The 24,164-nt window shown below is 34.5% G+C and overlaps 1 pseudogene; it reads right to left on the bottom strand.

Moving 5' to 3' along the window:
* The window catches only part of LOC149256728 (F-box protein At1g67340 pseudogene), a 52,773-nt pseudogene extending 28,881 nt beyond the window's left edge, over window positions 1-23,892 (bottom strand).
* Window positions 23,893-24,164: the final 272 nt, after the last annotated feature.

The following is a 24,164-nucleotide window of genomic DNA, read 5'->3' as shown; positions in this document are numbered from 1 at the left end:
AGCTTCCTGGTTCTCGTCCCAATGGATTACATTGGTTAATTCACTAATCTCCTCCCCTTTCCTGTCAATTTTAATTAATGGGTCGTCATCGTTAACCTTTCACTCCTCTCAAGGTTTGAGATATAGAGACCCTTTATCTTCTTTTCTCTTTATATTAGCGATGGAAGGATTGGGCATAATGTTAAAGAAACCCCACTCACAAGGTCAGCTCAGAGGTCTCTCTTTGTTTGGTAAGGATCTCCCACTCATTTACCAACAATTTGTAGATGATATTTGTTTCTTTTTTCTACCCACTCTTCACGAAACTTATGGAATTTAAAATATTTTGAAGACATTTTTTGAAGCTTCACGGACTGTGATAAATAGGGAGAAGGCCCATATATTTTTCTTTAACTGTAAAGACTCTATCCAAATTCATATTACAAACTTTTTTGAGTTCCATTGTGATCAATTTCGTGTTAAATATTTGGGGATACCATTGGTTTTATATCCTAAAGGGACACCATGGTGGAAATATTTAATCATAAAGTTGTCAAAAAAGATTCAAACTTGGACCTTTAGAGCCCTTAATTTAGCAGGAAGATTAGTTCTCACTAAGGCAGTCTTACAAGCCATTCTTGTATATCAAATTGTGGCTATGCCTCTTCCAAAAATTGTTGCAGCTAAATTCTGATCTTCATGGACTGATCTTTTGTGGAAAGGAGCCAAAAAGGCTAGGTGATGGTCATTACTTGGCGGGGAGAAGCTTATTTTAACCAAACATTCAAGTGGCCTAGGTTTACGAGATCCTGAAATCATGAATACTACTTTTTGCGCTAAGGTTTGGTGGCGATGGATAAAAGGAGGGGAGCAACTTTTGATATAAATTTGGTTAAGGAAATATCTCATGTTACATACATAGTAAGACAAGATTCATTATGATAAAAATATTCTAGGTTCCAGCTTATGGGTTTGGGTGAATATCAGTTGGATATTTATACAAAATAATGTGTTCTCGGATATTAGGTCAGGAGAGAAGGCATATTTCTGGGATGAAGCATGGAAACAGATGTCAAGGTTGAAGGACAATCCTACTGTTAGTCAAGTGAAAATACTCTTGAAACATATGGGTTTTACAAAAGTAGCAAATTATTGGCAAGGAGATAGGGATAATAATATTTGGAGATCTTGGAAACAAAAGAAAGTTTGGGTCAAATTTATACAGAGTCTCCATTGGGAAATATTGCATAAGGAGTTGTCACAAAGGATTATCAGATCCTAATATGATTCTAAAATATTGAGATGGGGAACTCTTTCTATAGGCTCCTTCACTGTTAAAGAGGAATATTCAATTGTTGTGGTACATAACAGATTGGAGAAGGCATCATTGTGGAAGTATATATATATTGATGTCAACTGGCCAAAAAAATCTATCTTCTTATGGTTAATTGCATGGAACCATATTTTCACATGTGAGATGGCCTTCATTTTGCTATCTATGTGGTAAATAAGAGGAATCATTATATCATTTATTTATTTCATGCATTTATGCAATAAAAGTCTAGAAAATCCTTCCTATAATTTTTATCAACTTCTGGGGACCTATTGAGATCACTCAGGCAACAATGGTTCAAAGGTTCATAAGTCGTTTCAAGAATCCAATTATTAAGAGAGCTAGGAACTTTACATTGGGATTTATCTTGTGGAATGTGTGGAAGGAGTGTAATTACTGAATCTTCAGGGATAAGAAGACAAATCCAATAACGGTTCAGGATCAAATCTTCTCAAACATTTGAGAAACCCTCTTGATCATACCCTGGACATCACAAGATCACGAGCTTGAAGTCATGGAGGCTCCTATGCTTCGAAATATAAGGCTACCTAAAATAATGGTAATCATAAAATCCACAGGGATCCTAACTAAAGAAGTTGTTGACACATCAAGTCATAGGTTTCATTCTATTCATTTTATTTAATTAAACTTTGATGTGGATTCTAAAGGAAATCTAGGTATTATTGGGTTTGGAGGGATTTTCTAGGATGATAAACCAAATCCATTGAGAATCTATGCTAAGTGTTGTGGGGTAGATGGTAAAAAATATGCGAAGTTCATGTCCCTTGAAACAAGACTTCAGATTACTCTTGGAGAAGGATACAAGTTATTATAGATTGTAGGGGATTCCTTAATGGTGGTTAATTGTGTACAAATAATTATCAATGGACATACGGTTTCTAAAGTTGTGCTAGATTGCGACCAAAAGGACTCACGTCAAATATTGCCTATCTTTTGAGAGGTTATGATTACATTATAGTATTACATACTAAATGATACATTATCTGGAAAACATGGGTTGTTCTTCTCCAAATATTCATATTGATCTACCTTAGCCTCTACAGGACAGAATGGAGGTTACACAAAGATTAAATGTATTACTTGCAAAAGATTATGGACATTGCAATGTGGATACATCAATATAGAGTGTATAATTTTTTATTAAGTCTCCCAATATGTTTCAAGTTTGTTATGGTTCAAAAATTACTAGGTTAACAAATTCATGGTGGATATAGGTCATAGGAATGATGGGCTTCCTAGATACACATATGGCATGTGCTTTGTCCTTATATTATGTTGCAAAGGGGGCTTAAGACTCTCAGGGGTTTCATGCAAATTTGAAAAAATTTGATGCAAAACAAATATTTTTGGATCCTCGACAGGGTGAATACGTGAAATTAAATAAGATAGGTTTGAAGCGCATGTCGGATTTTCCAACTATCCCTCTCTTCATGCAAGGTGGCATAATAAATAGTAATGAGGGTCACACAAACCAATTATGCTCTTGTCATTTTAAATGTGGGAAGGTTGATGTTTTCAGTATCCACAAACAATATTTCGTATGTTCACTCTACCTTATTGTAGCAATGGATACGTTTGTGAGAGCTTGCAGAGGTTCGGTTATGGAGTACAAGAGTATATCTAGTGATACAAGCATTAATGGTGGGAGGGATTACGAGAGGAGCATTTTCATTAAGAATGGTATCAGACATACTAATTGTCATTCCATAGGCTTCTAATGGTATTGTAACAACTTTCCTTTCTTTCCTGATTCATCACAACACGTCATTTATTAATACCACAGATGGCTAAATGCATGGTTGAAGTATGATGGTTCTAAAGGTGATAGGGAAATGGAAACTATAGTCATCTCTTTCTCCCACTCTATCATTTTATGCACTTGCATTTGGGGTAGTCTGGTGCTGACCTCAAGAAGCTTTCTAGGCCATCCTTTGGTTAAGAGACTATGCTTTGTGGTCACCCACACTTCTATTTCGAGCTCATTTGGAGAGGGTCAATGATTTTCATATTATTTCTACATAATACGAATTTTGGTCCAGTCTTTGAACTCGTCATTGTACGCCCTACTTCTGTGCTTCAAGGAATTGATTCCATAGGTATATCATTCAACTTCCTAGTTCCGGTATGTGGATTTTGGTACCCAGGTAGTTTCTATATTTGGTTCTAAGTTATTTGGGTGTGTTTGGAAATTGGGGTTCCTCATCTTCAATGGTTATATTGTTTAAAAAAAAATTGTTAAATATTTGTGATTCATGTTAGCCACGAGGTGTAAAATCATAAACAATGCTATATGCTATATGGTCAGCCTAAAAAATTATGGTCCACAAAATAGATATTAATATCTATATGCTCATGGATAATAGGAGTAACTTGTGGAAGTAGTTCTAATAATACAAGTTATTAAATCTATCCAAACTTCGATTCACATTTTTCTGGTGCATGGCTATGTTGACTCTCCATTTTATATGATTATGGATTAGGGAGTGGGTGATATGCCCTGATGTAATGAAGGCATCCTTTTTCTTGTCTTGTCAACATTAACAAAGTGTAATCCAAGACCTTCGACCAACACAAATCACCCTAAGTAATGCTCGGGAAGATCGCTAAATTGTAACTTTGCCGGAGAAAATCATTCAATTGGTTTGATTCGTAAGAATTATTAATCATTAATTTATGGTCAAATATAGTGCGAGCATGTATCAAGTTGTTTTATTTAATATTCATGCACTTGGTATCCAATTGAACAAATAATATGTATGTCGTTTTTTGTTCTAATATAGGGGCCATTGTGTCATTGAGATTTAGTGTTGGGATCGATCAACAATGACTGAGACAATTTCATAATCAACTTTGATAAATTTTACATTGTCTATATCTATGTTTTGATTTGATGCCACAATGGTATAATCACAAAATTGTGATGGTTCAAGCGCATAGTAGAAAGACAATGCACTTTAGAACTGGAATATATTGAGTTGTTGTTGGAAACAATGTGTATTATAAGTAGAGCATAAAACTATGCGTACAATCCTCATATGCAATGCTTTATGAAACTATTTGTGTGTGATTTGAGTGTAGTATGGTGAGTATGTTGTGTATTGAGATCTAAGCTATAAGGTAATGGTGGGATTGATCTAAATTTTAGTCGTAGTGTGTTTTGGGTCCACATTGAATATATTTGTGTATTTGGAAGTTTGAGTGAGATGCATCAATCAATGCTTGTCGTCACATGGTTGGTGTGCAAGTGTAGTGTAGTGTGAATGACAGCCTAGGTTATGTGCAAGAGCTTGTGTAGTTCTAGACTAAGTTTGATGATGATGTAGTGGGATAGTAGTTGATGAGAAGCAATGGTTCAGTAATAGGAGCCCTGGTATAGGAGCCCAAAAATTATTATTTGTATCTTTAAATTGTAAGGGTGGAAGGGTGGAAGGGTGGTGCTAGGCAAGGAAGTTGTAGCTTCCTAGAAAAAATAAAAAAAAATTGTTAATATAAATATTGTATTCCTTTGATGTGATATAGTTAGTTAATGCTTGGTGACACTAAATTTTAAGAAAAAGTGAAATATTGATTCCACCCCCTCCCCCCCTTAGTATTTCCAACAACTAGTATCATATCAAGTTCCTTCATTATAGTCCAACAACTGGAAGGTAGATGTTAGGAACAAATATGGGAAAGGCATAGATTCTAGCCTCCAAATTCTCCAAGGAAAATGAAAAGACAGTCTCGTCCATTTCAATGATGCCAAAACAGACTAAAGTCATTGATGGAGATCAAGTTGACCTAGTTGTCATGTTTCCACTACCTCCCATATTTGATGGAATAGACTATGAATTATGGATCATGTCTATGGAGACCTATTTGAAATCCCTAGATTGTATATGGTTTGTAGTTTTTACAGGAGATAAAACCACAAAGGATTCAAAAGAAGATGATACAAGATAAATGGATACCATACTAAGAAGCTTATCATATCGTATAAAAGAGAAGGTAGGACATTGATCCTCAGATAAATACATGTAGGAAGGGATAGAAGATATCTATTCAAAATAAGCTAAAAAGGAACATCCTAGCTTAAACACTGAGGTAAAAGAGAAGAAAATGAGAGACAAAATACTGACAAGTCATCTTAAATAAAAATTTGAGGACTTGATCAAGCTGCAAACTAAATTTAATCAAAAAGAGAAAAGGTTTAAAGAAGAAATTATATCCTTGAAGACCCAAGTTGAAGAATAAGAAGAATTGAAGAATTGACCAAATTCCAACTAAAAAGAAGGAAGAATATTGTGAGAAGCATGAAGAAGAAGTTGTATCATTAAGGGTTGAAGTCAAAAACATAACATTGTGAGCTATAACAAATCAAGTCCACATGAACCTTCATGCAAAAATGATGCAAAAACCAAGTCCACAAAGGAGAAATTTGAAGAAAAAATTGAAAGAGGAATCCTTGTCCTCAAAAGGCAAAGTGAAAACTAGGAGAAGTGTGAAGTTGCTAGTCCAAGAATTTATGTTAATATTATTAAAAGGACACCTTCCAAGATGAGAAAGAGAAGACTAGAGCTCCTGCACGTAAGAACAATTTCATAATATCATCAAGGCAATCCAACTCACTAAGGTTTTTGCAAGTTATGACAGAAGGGGAGGAGCATTGATCCAAAAATACTTTAATTATTCCATGATTTTTCTTCACACTAATTATTCGACAATTTTGCAAACTGAAAAAATCACCGATCTTTTTCACTTTCCCCTCTTCTTGACTGGCTCTATAGGCTCCACAGATATTGTGATCCTTCCCCAGCTCTAATACCAATTTGTGAAGGGTATTTAACCTTTTCAAACTAGCGACTCACCTAAAATAACTTGAAATTCAACCACACACTAAATTCGACTATGACTTAACTCGACTTGACTCAATTCTTAGTTAACTAACTCTCTAATTTTAGATATTTCTCCATGTGGGAGTTAATTAGCTATTTTAACATAATCATTGGGATCATATCAATCGGATTTTGCAGGGAATCCCTCATCTAATTACAATGGATCAAAACATAGATTTAATGTGACTTATTTCATTACAAGAGGTGGAATTGGTGGTGATGGGCATGCCTAAAACTAAAGCACCCGGACTTGATGGTTTCATGGCTAACTTTTATCAATCATTTTATTTTTTCCTAAGACAGGAGATATATGAAATTATGGGAGAATCCAAGCAATCATAGACAATATGGAGAGGATTGAATGCCATGTTTATTTCCCTCATACCCAAATAGGATTGGATCCAAAAGGTTTTCTCCAAATAGCTCTATTCAACATGACATATAAAATTACCTCTATGATCATGATGAAACATTTGAAGCCATTACTCTCCTCACTTATTGCACTTGAACAAATAGGTTTTATAGAAGGAAGGAAAATCATGGATGGAATTTATACAACTCATGAGATTATTCATTCTCTCAAGACTATAAAAAAGCAAGGTATGTTAATTAAATTGTATCTATCTAGAGAATATGATCGTTTATGTTAGATCTATTTGATATAGGTGTTACAAGCTTCATGGTTCTCGTCCCAATGGATTACATGGGTTTATTCACTAATCTCCCCCCTTTCCTTTCAATTTTAATTAATGAGTAGCCATCGTCAGCCTTTCACTCCTCTCGAGGTTTGAGATAGGGATACCCTTTATCTCCTTTTCTCCTTCTATTAGTGATGGAAGGATTTGGAATAATGTTAAATAAATCCCACTCACAAGGTCAACTTAGAGGTCTCTCATTGTTTGGTAAGGATCTCCAACTCATTTACCAACAGTTTGTAGATGATATTTGTTGGTTTTGTTTGCCTACTCTACACGAAACTAAAGTAATTCAGAATATTTTGAAGACATTTCCTAAAGATTTAGGGACTATGATAAATAGGGAGAATACCAGTATATTTTTCATTAACTGTAAAGACTCTGTCCAAATTCATATTACAATTTTTTTTGCGGTCCATCGTGATAAATTTCTTGTTAAATATTTGGGGATCACATTGGTTTTATATCCTAAAGGGACATCATGGTGGAAAGATTTAATCGTAAAGTTGTCAAACAAGATTCAAAATTGGACCTTTAGAGCCCTTAATTTTGTTGGAAGATTAGTTCTCACTAAGGCGGTCTTACAAGCCATTCTTGTATATCATATTTTGGCTATGCCTCTTCCAAAAATTGTTGCAACTAAATTCTGGCGTTGATGGACTGATGTTTTGTTGTAAGGATCCAAAAACTCTAGGTCGTGGTCGTTATTTGGCTAGGAGAAGCTTAGTTTAACAAAACATTCAAGAGGCCTAGGTTTACGAGATCCTGAAATCATAAATACCACTTTTGGCACTATGTTTTGGTGGAAATGGATAAAAGGAGGGGACCGAATTTTGATATAAATTTGGTTAAGGAAATAGGTCACGTTACATACATAGTAAGACAAGATTCATTATGATAAAAATATTCCAGGTTCCAGCTTATGGGTTTGGGTGAACATCAGTGGGATATTGATACAAAATAATGGGTTCTGGGATATTAAGTTAGGAGAGAAGGAATATTTTTGGGATGAATCATGGCAACTAATGCCAAGGTTGAAGGAAGATCCTACTCTTAGACAAATGAAACTACTCTTGAAACATATGTGTTTTACAAAAGTAACAAATTATTGGCAAGGAGATGGGGATAGTAATCTTTGGAAATCTTGGAAATAAAAGAAAGTTTGGGCCAAATTTATACAGAGTCTTCCTCGGGAAATATTGCTTAAGGAGTTGTCACAAAGGATGATTAGATCATAATATGATTCTAAAATATTGAGATGGGGAACTCTTTCTACAAGATCCTTCACATTTAAAGAGGCCTACTCCATTGTTGTGGTACATAACAGAGTGGAGAAGGCGTCGTTGTGGAGGTATATATATTGATGTGGGTTGGCCAAAAAATTATATCTTCTTATGGTTAATTGCACAGGAAAGGATTCATAAGAAGGGCATGGAAGGGCCTTCAATTTGTTATCTATTTGTTAAATAAGAGGAATAATTGAATCATTTATTTATTTCATGCATTTATGCAATACAAGTATGGAAACTCCTTCCTATAATTTTTATCAACTTCTGGGAACCTGCTGAGATCACTTCGATAACAATGATTAAATGGTTCATAATTCATTTCAAGAATCCAATTATTAAGAGAGCTTGGAAATTTAAATTGGGATTTATCTTGTGGAATCTGTGGAAGGAGTGTAATTACTGAATCATCCGTGATAAGAAGAGAAATCCAATAATGGTTCAGGATCAAATCTTGTCAAACATTTGGGAAACCCTCTTGACCATACCTTGGACATCACAATAACAGGAGTTTGAAGTCATGGAGGCTCCTATGCTTCGAAATATAAGGCTACCTAAAATAATGGTAATCATAAAACCCACAGGGATCCTGACTAAAGAAGTTGTTGATACATCAAGTCATAGGCCTCCTCCTATTCATTTTATTTAATAAAACTTTGATGTGGATTCTAAAGGAAATCTAGGTATTGCAGGGTTTGGAGGGATTTTCTAGGATGATAAACTAAATCCATTGAGAAAATATGCTAAGTGTTGTGGGGTAGATGGTAAAAAATATGCAGAGTTCATGGCCCTTGAGAAAAGACTTTAGATTACTCTTGGAGAAATATACAAGTTATTATAGATTGTAGGGGATTCCTTAATGGTGGTTAATTGTGTACAAATAATTATCAATGGACATACGGTTTCTAAAGTTGTGCTAGATTGCGACCAAAAGGAATCACGTCAAATATTGCCTATCTTTTGAGAGGTTATGATTACATTATAGTATTACATACTAAATGGGATAGGAATGGAGTTACCGAGTATCTGGAAAACATGGGTTGTTCTTCTCCAAATATTCATATTGATCTACATTGGCCTCTACAGGATAGAATGGAAGTTACCCAAAGATTAGATGTATTGCTTGAAAAAGATTATGGACATCATAATGTGGATACATCAATATAGAGTGTATAATTCTTTATTATGTCTCCCAATATGTTTCAAGTTTGTTATGTTTCAAGCATTTCTAGGTTAACAAATTCATGGTGGATATAGGTCACAGGAATAACGAACTTCCTAGATACACATATGGTATGTGATGATTGGGATGTGCTTTGTCCTTATATTATGTTTCAATCGGGACTTAATACTCTAATGGGTTTCATGCAAGTTCGAAAAAATTAGATGCAAAACAAATATTTTTGGATCCCCGATGGGGGTGAATACATGAAACTAAATAAGATAGGTTTGAAGAGCATGCCGGATTTTCTAACTATCCCTCTCTTCATGCATGGTTAAATAGTAATGAGGGTCGAACAACACAATTATGGTCTTGTCATTTTAAATGTGGGAAGGTTGATGTTTTCAGTATCCAGAAAAAATATTTCGTATGTGCACTCTACCTTATTGTAGCAATGGAAATGTTTGTGGGAGCTCTGAGAGGTTAGGTTATTGAGTACAAGAGTATACTAGGTGAGACACGCATTAACGGTGGGAGGGATTATGAGATGAATGTTTTCATTAAGAAGTGTGTCAGACACACTACTTGTCATTCCATGGTATTGCAATGGTATGGTAACAACTTTCCTTTCTTTCCTCATTCATCACAATACGTCATTTATAAATACCATAGATGGGTAAATACATGGTCGAAGTATGATGGTTCTGAAGGTGATGGGGCAATGGAAAATATAGTCGTCTTTTGCTCCCACTCTATCATTTTATAAACTTGCATTTGGTGTATTCTCGTGGTGACCTTGAGAATATTTCTAGGCCATCCTTTGGATGAGAAACTATTCTTTGTGGTCACCCACACTTCTATTTCCAGCTCATTTGGAGAGGGTCAATGCTTTTCATATTATTTCTACATAATACTACTTTTGGTCTAGTCTTTCAACTCGTCATTGTACTCCCTACTTTGGAGCTTCAAGGGACCAATTCCATAGGTATATCATTCAACTTTGTAGTTCTTCTATGTTGAGTTTTGTACCCTGGTAGTTTCTCTATCTGGTTCTAAGTTATTTGGGTGTGTTTGGAAATTAGGGTTCCTCATCTTCAATGGTTATATTGTTTAAATAAAAATAATGTTAAATATTTGTGATTCATATTAGCCACGAGGTGTAAAATCATAGACAATGATATATGGTCGGTCTCAAAAATTCTGGTACACAATATAGATATTAATATCTATATGTTGATGGATAATAGGAGTAACTTGTAGAAGAAGTTGTAATAATACAAGTTCTTATATCTATCCACACTTTGATTCACATTGTTCTGGTGCATGGTTATGTTGACTCTCCATTTGATATGATTATGGATTAGGGAGTAGGTGATATGCATTGATGCAATGAAGGCATTCTTTTTCTTGTCTTGGCAACATTAACAAAGTGTAATCCAAAACCCTGGACCAACACAAATCACCCTAATTAATGCTCAGGAAGACGGTGAAATTGTACCTTTTCTAAAGGAAATCATTCAAGTGGTTTGATTTGTAAGAAGTATTAATCATGAATTTATGGTCAAATAGAGTGTGATCATGTATCAAGTTGTTTTGTTGAATATTCATGAGCATGGCATCCAATTGAGCAAATAATATGTATGTATTTTTTTGTTATATTATAGGGGTCATTGTGTAATTGAGATGTGATGTTGGGGTCAATCAACAATGACTGAGACAATTTCATAATCAAATTTTATAAATTTTATTTTGTATATATCTATGTTTTGATTTGATGCCACAATGGTATAATAAAAAAATTGTGATGGTTCAAGTGCATAGTAGAAAGATAGTGTGCTTTAGAACTTGAATGTGTACCTCCATGTTGGAGTTAATTGAAGTCTAAGATTGATTTGTTGTTGAAAACAATGCGTATTATAAGTATAGCATACACCTATGTGTAAAATGCTCCTATGTAATGCTTTATGAAACTATTTGAGTGTGATTTGAGTGCAGTATGGTGAGTATGTTGTGTATTGAGATCTAAGCTATAAGGTAATGGTCGGATTGATCTAAATTTTAGTCGTAGCATGTTTTGGGTCCATGCTAAATATATTTATTTATTTTGAAGTTTGAGTGAGATGCATCAATCAATGCTTTTCGTCACATGGTTGGTGTGCAAGTGTAGAGTAGTGTGAACGACAACCTAGGTTATGTGAAATATCTTGCGTAGTTCTAGCCTATGTCTAATGATGATGCAGTGAGATAGTAGTTGATGGGAAGCAATGGTTTAATAAGAGGAGCCCTGGTATGGGAGCCAAAAAACTCTAATTCTTATCTTCAAACTATAAGGGTGGGAGGGTGGTGCTAGGCAAGGAAGTTGTAGCTTCCTTCAGAAAAAATAAAATTGTTAATATAAATATTGTATTCCTTTGATGTCATATGGTTAGTTAATGCTCAGTGACATTAAACTGTAAGAAAAAGTGACAAAATTATTCACCCCCCAACCCCCCACCCCACCCCCACGAGTATTTCCAACGACTACTATCATAGAAAGTTCCTTCATTATAGTCCAACAACTGGAAGGTAGATCTTAGGAACAAAGATGGGAAAGGCAGAAATGCTAGCCTCCAAATTCTCTAAGGAAAACAAAAATAAAGTCTCATCCATTTCAATGATGCCAAAACATACTAAAGTCATTAATGAAGATCAAGTTGACCTAGTTGTCATGTTTCCAATACCTCTCATATTTGATGTAATAGACTATGAATTATGGAGCATGTTTATGGAGATTGATTTCTAGATTATATATTGTTGGTATTTTTTACTAGAGATGAAACCACAAAGGATTCAAAAGAAGACGATACAATATCAATGGATACCATACTAAGAAGCTTATCATATCCTATAAAAAATAAGGTAGGACATTTCTCCTTGGCTAAAGATATGTAGGAAGGGATAGAAGATCTTTATTCAAAATAAGCTAAAAAGGAAGATCCTAGCTTAAAGACTGAGGTAAAAGAGGAAAAAATGAGAGAATAAATACTGAAAACTCTTCTTAAATAAAAATTTGAGGACTTGATCAAGCTACAAACTAAATTTTATCAAAAGGAGAAAAGGTTTAAAGAATAAATTATCTCCTTGAAGACCCAACTTAAAGAAGAAAGAAGAATTGAAGAAGTGCCCACACCAGCTAAAAAGGAAGGAAGAAGATTGTGAGAAGCATGAAGAATAAGTTGTATCATTAAGGGTTGAAGTTAACAAGCTCAATAAAAAGTTAAAAATCTTGCAAGAGATAGATAACATTGTCAGCTACAACAAATCAAGTCCACGTGAACCTTCATGCAAAAATTATGCAAGCACCAAGTCCACAAAGGAGAATTTTGAAGAAAAAATTGAAAGAGGAATCTTTGCCCTCAAAAGACAAAGTGAAAACTAGAAGAAGTGTGAATTTTCTAGTCCAAGAAGTTATGCTAATATTCTCAAAAAGACACCTTCCAAGATGAGCAAGAGAAGACAAGACCTCCTCCAAGTATGAACAATTTCATAATATCATCAAGGCAATCCAACTCACTAAGGTTCCCAAGTATATTTCTTGGTTATTGTTATTAATGTACAAATGTTGGGCATAAGGCTACAGATTGCAAAACTTATAGTAGGGTTAACTACAAAAAATATCATCAAAACACCTAAAGCATTTTTACAAGGAGACAAGTCAAAAACCCTAATGGATTCTCCAACAAAACATACACTAAATTTCCTCCAGCATTCAAGTACAACAAATAATGCTTTAAATAACATAAATTTGAACATATTATATGTGATTGTAACTATGATATGAAGTAGAATCCTAAGCAGATTAGGAAATAAATCAAACCCACTAGGGTTTAGAGAAGAAAACATGTCGAGGAGGAAGAAAAATATCATCAGGTGGAGCATCCCCACAAAAGAAAGACACCCATTTCCATTGATGTCGATGGGGGCGAGAGAGGACGGAATAGGAAGCATGATGAAAGAGGGGTCATAGGTGTCAACATCAATGAAAAAGTGGGATATTATTGAATGAGGTTGTCAATGACATCAAAGGGTGAATAAAATAAACCCTAAGTCACCCCAGCACTAGATTGATGATATTGGCACAAATAATTGATATTTTGAAGGAAACACATGTTTAGATGGATAACTCTCGTCATGCTAATTCTAACAGTTGGTGGCATTCCATGTGAATCATAGAGGAAGCACTACGTTGGTTCCAAAATGTGGCATAAATTGTAATGACATATTGTAAGGGTTCTGGTTGTTGCAAAGAAGCCCTCCCTTTCAACTAAAGCATTTTTAATCAAGTCAACTCTTTAAAGGAGAATCTCTCACCTTGAAAATGGTTAGATAAACATATACATAGAGCGGTTGTGTGGTGTAAATAAAAATAATGTTAATGTAGTTTTTAACCTTGTACATAGATTACCTGCAAATGAATTCTTCAAACAAAAAAATAAACAATGGCGAGAACAGAAACAAATATACACAAAGATTTTCCCCTGGATCACAAAACCAGGACTACCAGATTGATTTTTCATTATATTCCTTTCAATGTTATAATACATATATACATGTTGAAGCATTCATAAACCCCAATCCATAACCCTCGATTAGAACATAACCATTTTTCCCTTGACCAGATCTATAAAATACCATGGGAAGAAAACCATCATGCCTAAAACCATGTGCAAAACCCATGCACAGAACCATGGGTAGGTCTACCCAACATCTTTTGGTTTGCCCTCCATCCTTAGGTCCGCATAAAAAAATTCTCAGGGCACTACTCGGGACCCCATACAGGGGGGGTATCTCCCCCTACAAACCCCCTACTATACCCGATGCAATGTACAGTGCTTGCTTATCCAACAATTAAATATTTGTGATTCATCTTATCCATGAGGTGTGCAATCATAAATCAAGGATCTATGTCACCCTAAAAAAATTGGTCCACAAAATACATATAAATCTATACACCCTAATGGATAATAGGATGAAGTTGTGGAAGAAATTGCAATAATACAAGTTTTGAAATTTGTCAACATTTTGATTTGTGTTTTTCTAGTGCATGGTTACGTTGACTCTCCCTTTCATATGTTTATAGATTAGGGAGAAGGTGATATTCCTTGATGCGGTGAAGGCATTATTTTTCTTGTCTTGGAAATTTTAACAAAGTGTCATCCACAACCTTGTACCAATACAAATCACCTTGAGTAATGCTTGCGACAATGGATAAATTGTAACTTCTCTCGAGGAAATCATTCAAGTAATAAGATTCATAAGAAGTATTAATCATGAATATATGGTCAAATATAGTGCAAGCGTGGATCAAGTCGTTCTATTAAGTATTTGTGCATAGGGAATCCAATTGAGTAAACAAGATATATGTCTTTTTTTGTTCAAGTAGAAGGATCATTGTGTTGTTTAGTGTTACGAAACTAGCTCACAAAAAGATAGAAAAGATAGATCAACGCCTTAGAATTCAGCATCTTCGAGGGGGCAACCTCCTTTACATTACACAAATGAACAATTCTTGGATGATTCAAATTAAAAAACCTCCTTTCTATATATAGGAGTCTAAGGGGTCACAATATAACCAAGCCGACCTAACAATAATAATATAAAGGCACAAAAATAACAATAGAGGGATTTTATAGGTCACGGTAATAAAAACATGGGGGCAATAGGGGCACAACAATATTAATAAGGGATACAACTACAATAGTAATGGGGGAATCACTAGTATTATAGGGACCCAACATGCCCCTCTCCTTCAAAAAAGTGTTGTCCTCAACGCTTGAGTAGTTCTGGATGCTTCTATATAAAATTCTCATCCTCCCATGTGGAATCTTCAGCGAATAAGTTCTTCCACTTGATGAGATACTCCAAAATTGATCGATTTCGTAGCTGTCGAGTTCTTGTTTCTATAACTACTTCTGGTTCCAATATAATTTTTCCTTCCTCGTCAAGTTCTGGTAATATTGTTTGAACTGGGAGATTGTCGCCTATAACCTTCTTTAAACATGAAACATGGAAAACTGGGTGTACTCAAGAAGCTGCAGGAAGATCCAATTTGTATGCCATAGTACCAATCTTTTGCAACACCTTGTACGGACCATAATACTTCAGTGATAATTTATTATCCTTCCTAGCTTGCTTAAGGGACATTTGTTTATATGGTTGTAGCCGTAAGAATACCCAGTCACCTACATCAAAACTTCTTTCGCTGTGATGTTGATCTGCCTGTTGTTTCATTCTATTCTGCACCAACACGAGGTTATCCTTTAAGAGTTGGAGAACTTACTGTTGATGCTCGATGTGAGTTCCACTGCTTGAACCTTAGAGTTTTCTCTTAAATATGATGTGATGGATGGTGGCTAATATCCATAAAGTGCCATAAATGGGGTCATTTTTGCTACAGTATGGAAGGAAATGCTATACCACCATTCAGCCAGAGGCAACCATTTGACCCATTGTGTCCATTTATCAGATACAAAGCAACGAAGATATCCTTCCAAACATTTGTTTACTATCTCAGTTTTTGCATCAGATTGAGGATGATAAGATGAGCTATGAGCTAACTGAGTACCAAGGCAAGAAACTAATTTTGTCCAAAAATTTCCAGTGAAAATGGGATCTCTGTCACTTATAATAATATTTGGGTTTCCATGTAGCTTTTGAATTGTTTCCATAAACATAGTAGCAACTGTACTGGCTTTAAATGGATGTGATAATGCACAAAAATGTGCATACTTGGTAAGTCTATCAACTACCACCGTGATGACACTCTTTCCTTCAGACTTGGGTAAACTTGTGATAAAATCCATTGAAACCTCCTCCCAACGTTGGGTTGGAATGGATAAAGTTTGTAATAGACCTGGGGTCTTAATTGTTTCAACTTTGTTTTGTTGGCAAACCAAACATTCCGCCAAGAAAATTTGAAAATCTGATTTAAGGCCAACCCAAAAAATCTCCTTCTTAACCCTGTGGTATGTTTTTCAAAATCCTGAGTGCCCTCCTAAGGGAGAAGTGTGCAATTCCATAAGAATATTTTGTTTGATTTGGGAATTCTTAGAGAGGTATATGCGATCTTTCTACCATAACGAATCATTTTTCCAGCTAAATGTATCAGATGTACTGGAATCTTGTTGTAACTTTCGAATAAGTGCCCCCACTTCTTTGTCATTCTTCCATTCCTCCCTTGCTTCATTTATCCAATTTGGTTGGATAATAGAAATGGCACATAACAATGCTTCCACATCCTCATCCTTTCTTGAGAGTGCATCTGCCACAATATTTTGCTTCCCTTTTTTGTAGATGATTTAAAATTCATAACCCAACATCTTTGTGACCCATTTTTGTTGCTCTTAAGAGGATAATTTTTGTTCTAAAAAGTATTTAAGGCTATCATGATCCAATTTTACCTTGAAGTGTCTTCCCATTAGATAGGGTTGCCATTTCTTAAGTGCATGTAGTATTGCCAGCATTTCCTTATCATAAATAGCTTTGTGTAAATACTTTCCCTTGATTGGACAACTTTCGAAAGCAATGGGTCTTTCATCTTGCATTAAAACAACACCTATTCCATTTCTTGAAGCATCACATTCCATAATAAAGGTTTTTGTGAAGTCTGGTGTAGCTAAGACCGGTGCTTGGCACATTGCCTCTTTAAGATGTTCGAAGGCCTTTGTTGCTTCTGGAGTCCATCAAAATGCATCTTTCTTCAATAATGTTGTTAGAGGTGCTGCTATTCTCCCATAATTATTAACAAACTTGTGATAATTCCCTGTCAACCCAAGAAATCCTCGCAGATGTTTTATGGATGTGAGGATTTTCCATCCCTTAATGGCTTTAATTTTGTTAGGGTCTACCTTAACACCTTCATGAGATACAATATGACCCAAATATTCCACCTCTTGTACTCCAAAGAAAAATTTGGAGCTTTTTGCATATAATTGTTTGTCCTCCAATAGTTGTAGCACCCTGTCAACATGTTCAACATGATGCTTCCAAGACTTGCTGTAGATTAGTATATCATCAAAAAATACTAACACAAATTTTCTAAGGAAGGGTTTGAAAATGGAATTCATCAAACCTTGAAATGTAGAAGGTGCATTGGTAAGGCCAAAAGGCATGACCAAAAATTCATAATGACCCTCGTGAGTTATAAATGCCATTTTCGGAATGTCTTCAATCTTCATTTTGATTTGATGATATCTTGAACGAAGATCCAACTTGGTGAAGTAAATTGATCCATGCAATTCATCCAATAATTCATCAATGACAGGAATGGGAAATTTATCTTTAATAGTGAGCTTGTTCAACTCCCTATAATCCGGACACATGCACCATGATCCATCCTTCTTATGCACTAATACTACTGGAGCAGAGAAAGAATTTTGACTTGGTTGAATTATACCAGCCTCTAGCATTTCTGGAACCATATGTTCAATTTCACTCTTTAGGGCATAAGGATATCTATATGGCTTGATGTTTGGAAGAACACTTCTTGGAATCAAATGAATAGCATGATCTTGATCATGAATAGGTGGGAGGCATTTGGGAGTCTCAAATACCTTGGAATGATTGTCCAAGACATTTTAGAGATCTGGAGAAATAGGTGATTTCGATGTGGAAACATCTAGTGAACATAATTGTGCAATTACACCTCGTTGTTTATTTTTTAGAAGCTTTGTCATACCGTTAGAGCTGATTATCTTTCTCGGTTTCGCTGCAATACCCCTTAATTCAACTTCCTTTCCATTCGCAGAAAATTTCATGAAAAGTTCTTGAAAATTAAAAGCTATTGTACCCAAGGATTGTAGCCATTGGAATCCTAGTACAACATCAGCACCTCCCATTGGAATGGAAAGCATTGGGCTATTCAATACATATTCTCCCATGGATAGCTTGATATTATGGCACTTTCCAGAGCAATTTATGGTTCCTTCACTTGCAACCATTACTTGACACTCTGTTGTTGGATATAGGAAGCAATTCAATTCTTTTGCTATCTTACAATGAATAAAATTGTGGGTACTTCCTGAATCAATCAACACTATTACCTTTTTCTTCTTGATATGTCCTTCTATCTTGATAGTTTGAGGAGTGGTAATTCCAGCCAATGCATTACAAGATATGGTTGAATTCATTTCTTCTTTATCTAGGGTTTGTTTCTGGAGTATATCCTCTTCTTTTAACATTTCTTGTTCCTTTTCTTCCTCCTCTTCACAATCTATGTAGAATAATTTCTTCTCGGCACACTTATGACCTTTAATGTATTTGCTATCACAACTGTAACAAAGCCCCTTTTCTCTTTTTTCTTCCAATTTTTGTGGTGTCAATCTTATAGGTTGTGGAAGGCTAGGGGCAACAACACTTCCATCTTTATAGTTGTGAGTGGTAGGCTTCCTGGTTGCCATAATTTTGCTTTCCATTTTTCTTGCTATCCTGAATGCCTTCTCCAATGAATCAGGTTCCCAAAGGTGAACGTCATGTTGGATATTATCCTTTAAAGTCCCTATGAACATATCAATCCTATGCTCCTCTGGAATATCTTTTACCCTTACGTTCAATTTTTGGAAGTCCTCAATGTGCTCCATCATTGAACCCTTTTGTTTGAGACTTATCAATTGGCTAAAAAAGGTGTTGCTTTTTGTATCCTCATAATGTGCTGTCAATTCTTCTGTAAAAATTTCCCAAGTGACAATTTGTTTACGAGAGCAAAGCCATCGATACCATACAAACTGATTTGGTTCCAAATATAAAGTTGCAATACGTACCTTTTGTGTGTTTTGCACATTATTGAGATCGAAAAATTGCTCCATCTGTAATATCCATGTTGCGGGATCCTTGCCATCAAACTTCCTCATATCGATTTTTGGAATATGGTGGGTCTTCAATCCAACATTAGAGTCTATGAAATCATGATTAACATTTCCTTTGTTCTCATCATGAGTTTCCTTTACTACCCTTTCACCATTAGTGATCATTTCTTGTAGCAACTTATTCAAATTTATCTTCAATTCTTCCATCTTATCGTCCATGCCATTCATCTTAGCTTCCATCTTAGCATCCATGCCATTCATATTAGCTTCCATGCCATTCATCTTAGCTTCCACGTCATTCATCTTGGCTTGATTTACCTTTAGTGAGAGTGAAATTTGTTGTAATTTTGATATATGATGTTGCATTTCTTCCTCTTCTTCACGAATCATGCTAGAGCTTTTAGGTTGCTTACTAGGTGTTTCCATTTTCTTTCTTCGGGGAATTAATTAATGCTCATAATTCTTCACTATTCCCTTTGAATTCCTTCAAACTAATTTTTCAAACCAATCTTATGCAAAATTAAAAAAAATTACACACTTTTTTTTTTTACTTTGTAGGAGCTAGATATTGAATCTGATGTATCTTTGTAATTTCGGATCATCCAATTCTGAAATTGTGACCTGCAGTAACCCTCTGCGTCCTCTTTCCAATGCCACCAGTCTGATGGAATTTAGATTCTCCAAGAAATATTTATGCACAATCTCCCAAGATGACCTTATTATATACCTTTTCAGAAGAGCAAACTTGTATGAGGTACCATGTGTCACTGTTTTGACCTTTGGGTCTAAAAAATATACACAGGAAACTACATTCCGTCCTTTTTCTATAACTTCTTATGAAATTGCAATCTAATGCTCAAAACAAAAGTTATGACAATTTTCCCAAGGTTGCCTGTTTGGAATGTAATTCAGGAGCAAAAATACCAACTTCCTCAGATCATATCTCCACAAATATTACGTGACAAGCTCTGAAATTCGGACCCGAGGTTCAGTGTGATTTCGTCTCAAATGGGTTTTTTTTTTTGCTTCTGAAACTTTGCAGAAAAAATTAAAAAATTAAAAATTAAAAATTAAAAAAAAATTAAAAAATTAAAAAAATTAAAAATAAATAATTAAAAATAAAATAAATAAATAAATAAATAAAAATAAAATAAATAAATAAATAAAATAAAATAAAAATTACAATACTGACCTTCCTAGCCTTCTACAATGTCAAAATTATAGTGAGCTCGGGAGGCTTCTCTCCAAGCTTAGGAATAAAATTTTAAATCAAAATAGATAATTTGTTTCTTTAGGTCTGATAGACCATTATTTGGTCTCAGCGAACGTTAACCATCATCATCATCATCATCATAAATAAATAAAAAATAAAATAAATAAAAATAATAATAAAAAATAAAAATAAAAATAAAAAATAAAAAATAAAAAAATAAAAAATAAAAAAAATAAAAATAAAAATTTAGCGAAAATGCCACGATGACCTATTTGGAGTAGAAAAACCCTAGAATCCAAAGCTCTGATACCAAATGTTATGAAACCAGCTCACAAAAAGATAGAAAAGATAGATCAATGCCTTAGAATTCAACCTCTTCGAGGGGGCAACTTCCTTTACATTACACAAATGAATAATTCTTGGATGATTCAAATGAAAAAACCTCCTTTCTATATATAGGAGTCTAAGGGGTCACAATATAACCAAGCCGACCTAACAATAATAATATAAAGGCACAAAAATAACAATAGAGGGATTTTATGGGGCACAGTAATAACAATATGGGGATAATAGGGGCACAACAATATTAATAAGGGATACAACTACAATAGTAATGGGGGAATCACTAGTATTATAGGGACCCAACATTTAGATGGAGCGTTTGGATCGATCAATAGTGATTGAGAAAATTTCCTAATCAATTTTTATAACTTTTACATTGTCTTGATCTTTGTTCTGATTTGATGCCACAATAGTATAGTAAAAAAAATTGTGATGGTTCAAGTGCATAGTAGAATGATAATGCACATTAGAACTTGAGTGTGTACCTTGAAGATGGAATTGATTGAAGTATAATATGAATTTGTTGTTGGAAAAAAGTGCATATTAGAAGTTGAGCATACACCTGTACATAAAAATCTCCTCTGTGATTTTTTATGAAAATATTTGTGTGTGATCTAATTGTGGTATGGTGATTATCTTGTGTATTAAGATCTGAGCTATAAGGTAATTGTGAGATTAATCTAAATTTTAGTCATAGTGTGTTTTGGGTTCACACTAAATACATTTATGCATTTGGAAGTTTGAGTGAGATGCATCGATTAGTGCTTGTTTTACATGGTTGGTGCATAAGTGTAGTGGAGTGCGAGTGACGTCCTATGTTATTTGCAAGATCTTGTGTAGTTCTAGATTGAGCTTAATGAAATTAGAAGTTGGTCATAAGGTAGACCAAAGGCACATTGAATTGTGTTTGAGAAAGGAAATTGAGGACGTGAATTTGCATGAGTGAAATTTAAGTGATGATGATGATGCAATGAGATAGTAGTTGATGATTAGCAGTGGTTATGTAAGAGGGCGGTTAGAAGATTGCATGATTGTTGAGAATGTTGAGTGTTGTTGCAGTCGGGTCATTATCCTTGGTATGGGAGCCTAAAAATTCTTATTGTTATCTTAAAATTGTAAGGGTAGTAGAGGTTTATAGGCAAGGAAGTTGTAACTTCCTTTAGGAGGTTTCACCTCCTTCCACTAGTAGTTGGTACATCACTAGGGGTTGTAGATCCTTTTATTATTGACTATTAAAACCAGAAGTTGTAGCTTCCTTCAAGATAAAAATCAAAATTTTAATATAAATTATGTATTCCTTTCATGTGATATGATTGGAAAATGATATATGATACTAAATAGTAAGAAAAAATGAAAAATTGTTTCACCCCCATCTCAATATTTCTAACAGTTTTCTCTAGAAAACGTTTCCAAGGTTATTTCTTGTGTCAAATTTGTTTGTGAGATTTGATTTTGTTGTTCTCTATTTGTTTGTGAGATTTTACTATGTTGTTCTCTATTTTCTACATATATTCTAATTTGCGTTCATATGCAATTAAAAGTAATCTACATATCCAAAAATCTAAAGAGAAATAAACCCTAATAATGTATATTTTGGATTTTTAAATATAGTTTTATTAGATCTATTGTGTTGAACTATCTAGCAGAATATCCATAGTAATTTATGGATTATTGGGTTTAGGAACTCTTTTAGTTAAGTTGTCGGTCACAACCCTCTTTGTTGTCATATGACCAAGTGTTAGGGCTAAAGACTCCAAACTACAAATTTCTAAAGGTTGTGATACATTAACCTTGAATTATTTTTAACAAGGCATAATGGCAGAGACAACTCTTAACCTATCTTGAGAATTGAACAAGACATTAATAAGGCATTAAAGCTACCAAGAAGACTTTTAATAATGTAGAGTTCTTCGCCAGACTATAGAAGAGTCCAAGATTTTTGATTCCATAATCATTTAGAAGGCCTCTCTTTGAATAGGCATATGAGGCAAATGTACATAGTTTACCACTTATAAGGTATTCATAACTCTTCTCCCAACTAGAGAAACCTTCCAACTACTCATTAATATATGAAGGTATACATTAAGGATTTTAAATCCTCCTTTTCCCTATTATATACTAATCACCCTCACTTCATGGTCACTTAAGCTCTTCATTAGACTCCCAACAAACTTAAGAGTTCCCCAATGACCTCTACAACACTTTACATAAGATGTTATGTGAAGATTATTTTCATCCAACTCCTCACCTTATCATCTAGGTTGTTACTATAAGTTTAAAACACTAATAAGACTTTCTAACTCTATAGTATACATAGCCACTTATTGCTTATCCAAGATAGACAAGATAACTAATTAAACTTCCTGATATCTCTTTACAACCAACAAAATATCAAGGATATCCAAGAGACTGTGAGGTTAACCTCTGTAGTCTTATTATTTGAGCTTCTTATTTGGTCTAGGCCTATAACAACCAAGACGTAAACAATAACCAAGACTATAGGTTTATATGTGTTATTATCCTAAGGCACGTCATAAGAGAACATAAATATACATGAAGGCATATGAGTATTACATAGCTATGACAAACATTAAAACTAGATTTACCCTACTATCTCATAAAAAATCAACATAGAGGGCATGATATCCACTCAACAAGAAAGCTCATAAACATATAGTTGGTGATTATCTTTTTTGCTTCAAAAATATATAAGTTTCATTACAAGTTCAAAGTCCTCAAGGGAGCTTGTGTTATTAAAATAAAAAGCTACCTACAACTCATGAAGGGTGAGCCATGTTCCACCCTACCATAGGCTCGATTGTACTACAAACTCTCTTACAATTGGCCACCCTAGAGGTAGACCATTAAGCCATGAGGAAAGTTCTTACTTAGCAACACGGGGTAGAGTCATGAACATTATTCTCCTCAATCTAGTCAACTCATCAATATTTTTTCTTTCTGATCTATTCATGCACTCCAACAAGTGCTAGTATTTTCTTTTCTCTACTCCTTTGTTTAGTCCTCTTTGATTGTCTCCTTCTTGATTCCTCGTGCTTCTCTCTGTGAATGACCATATCTCTAAATGTTCCTTTCTAATTTCTCATTATTTTAGCATACCCCCATTCTGGCTTCCCTTCCTCCCCATGCCTTCTCATGGTTCATATCAAGGTTTCACCTCTTCATCAACCATAATTAAATTATAATTACAATCGATCCAAGTATTTTTCCCATTTACATTTACACACCCATAAGAGGATCAATAATATAATTAATTGCACTTACAATATTAGTGGGAGTTAATTGTTGGGAATACAACATCTTCCAAACTCTCCAACAATAAAAAATCATGTAATCCATGGAAACTATGCCCAAGAGAGGATTAATCCAAATAAAAAATCAAATAACCTCTTCAAGTGT

This window comes from Pinus tabuliformis, chromosome 7 (genome assembly GCF_031772625.1).
Source record: "Pinus tabuliformis cultivar Carrire ecotype Pingquan chromosome 7, CPIR1, whole genome shotgun sequence".
In the NCBI taxonomy this organism is placed as follows: domain Eukaryota; kingdom Viridiplantae; phylum Streptophyta; class Pinopsida; order Pinales; family Pinaceae; genus Pinus; species Pinus tabuliformis.
The sequence above is the reverse complement of the archived record's forward strand: the minus strand, read 5'-3'. Positions and strand labels throughout refer to the sequence as shown.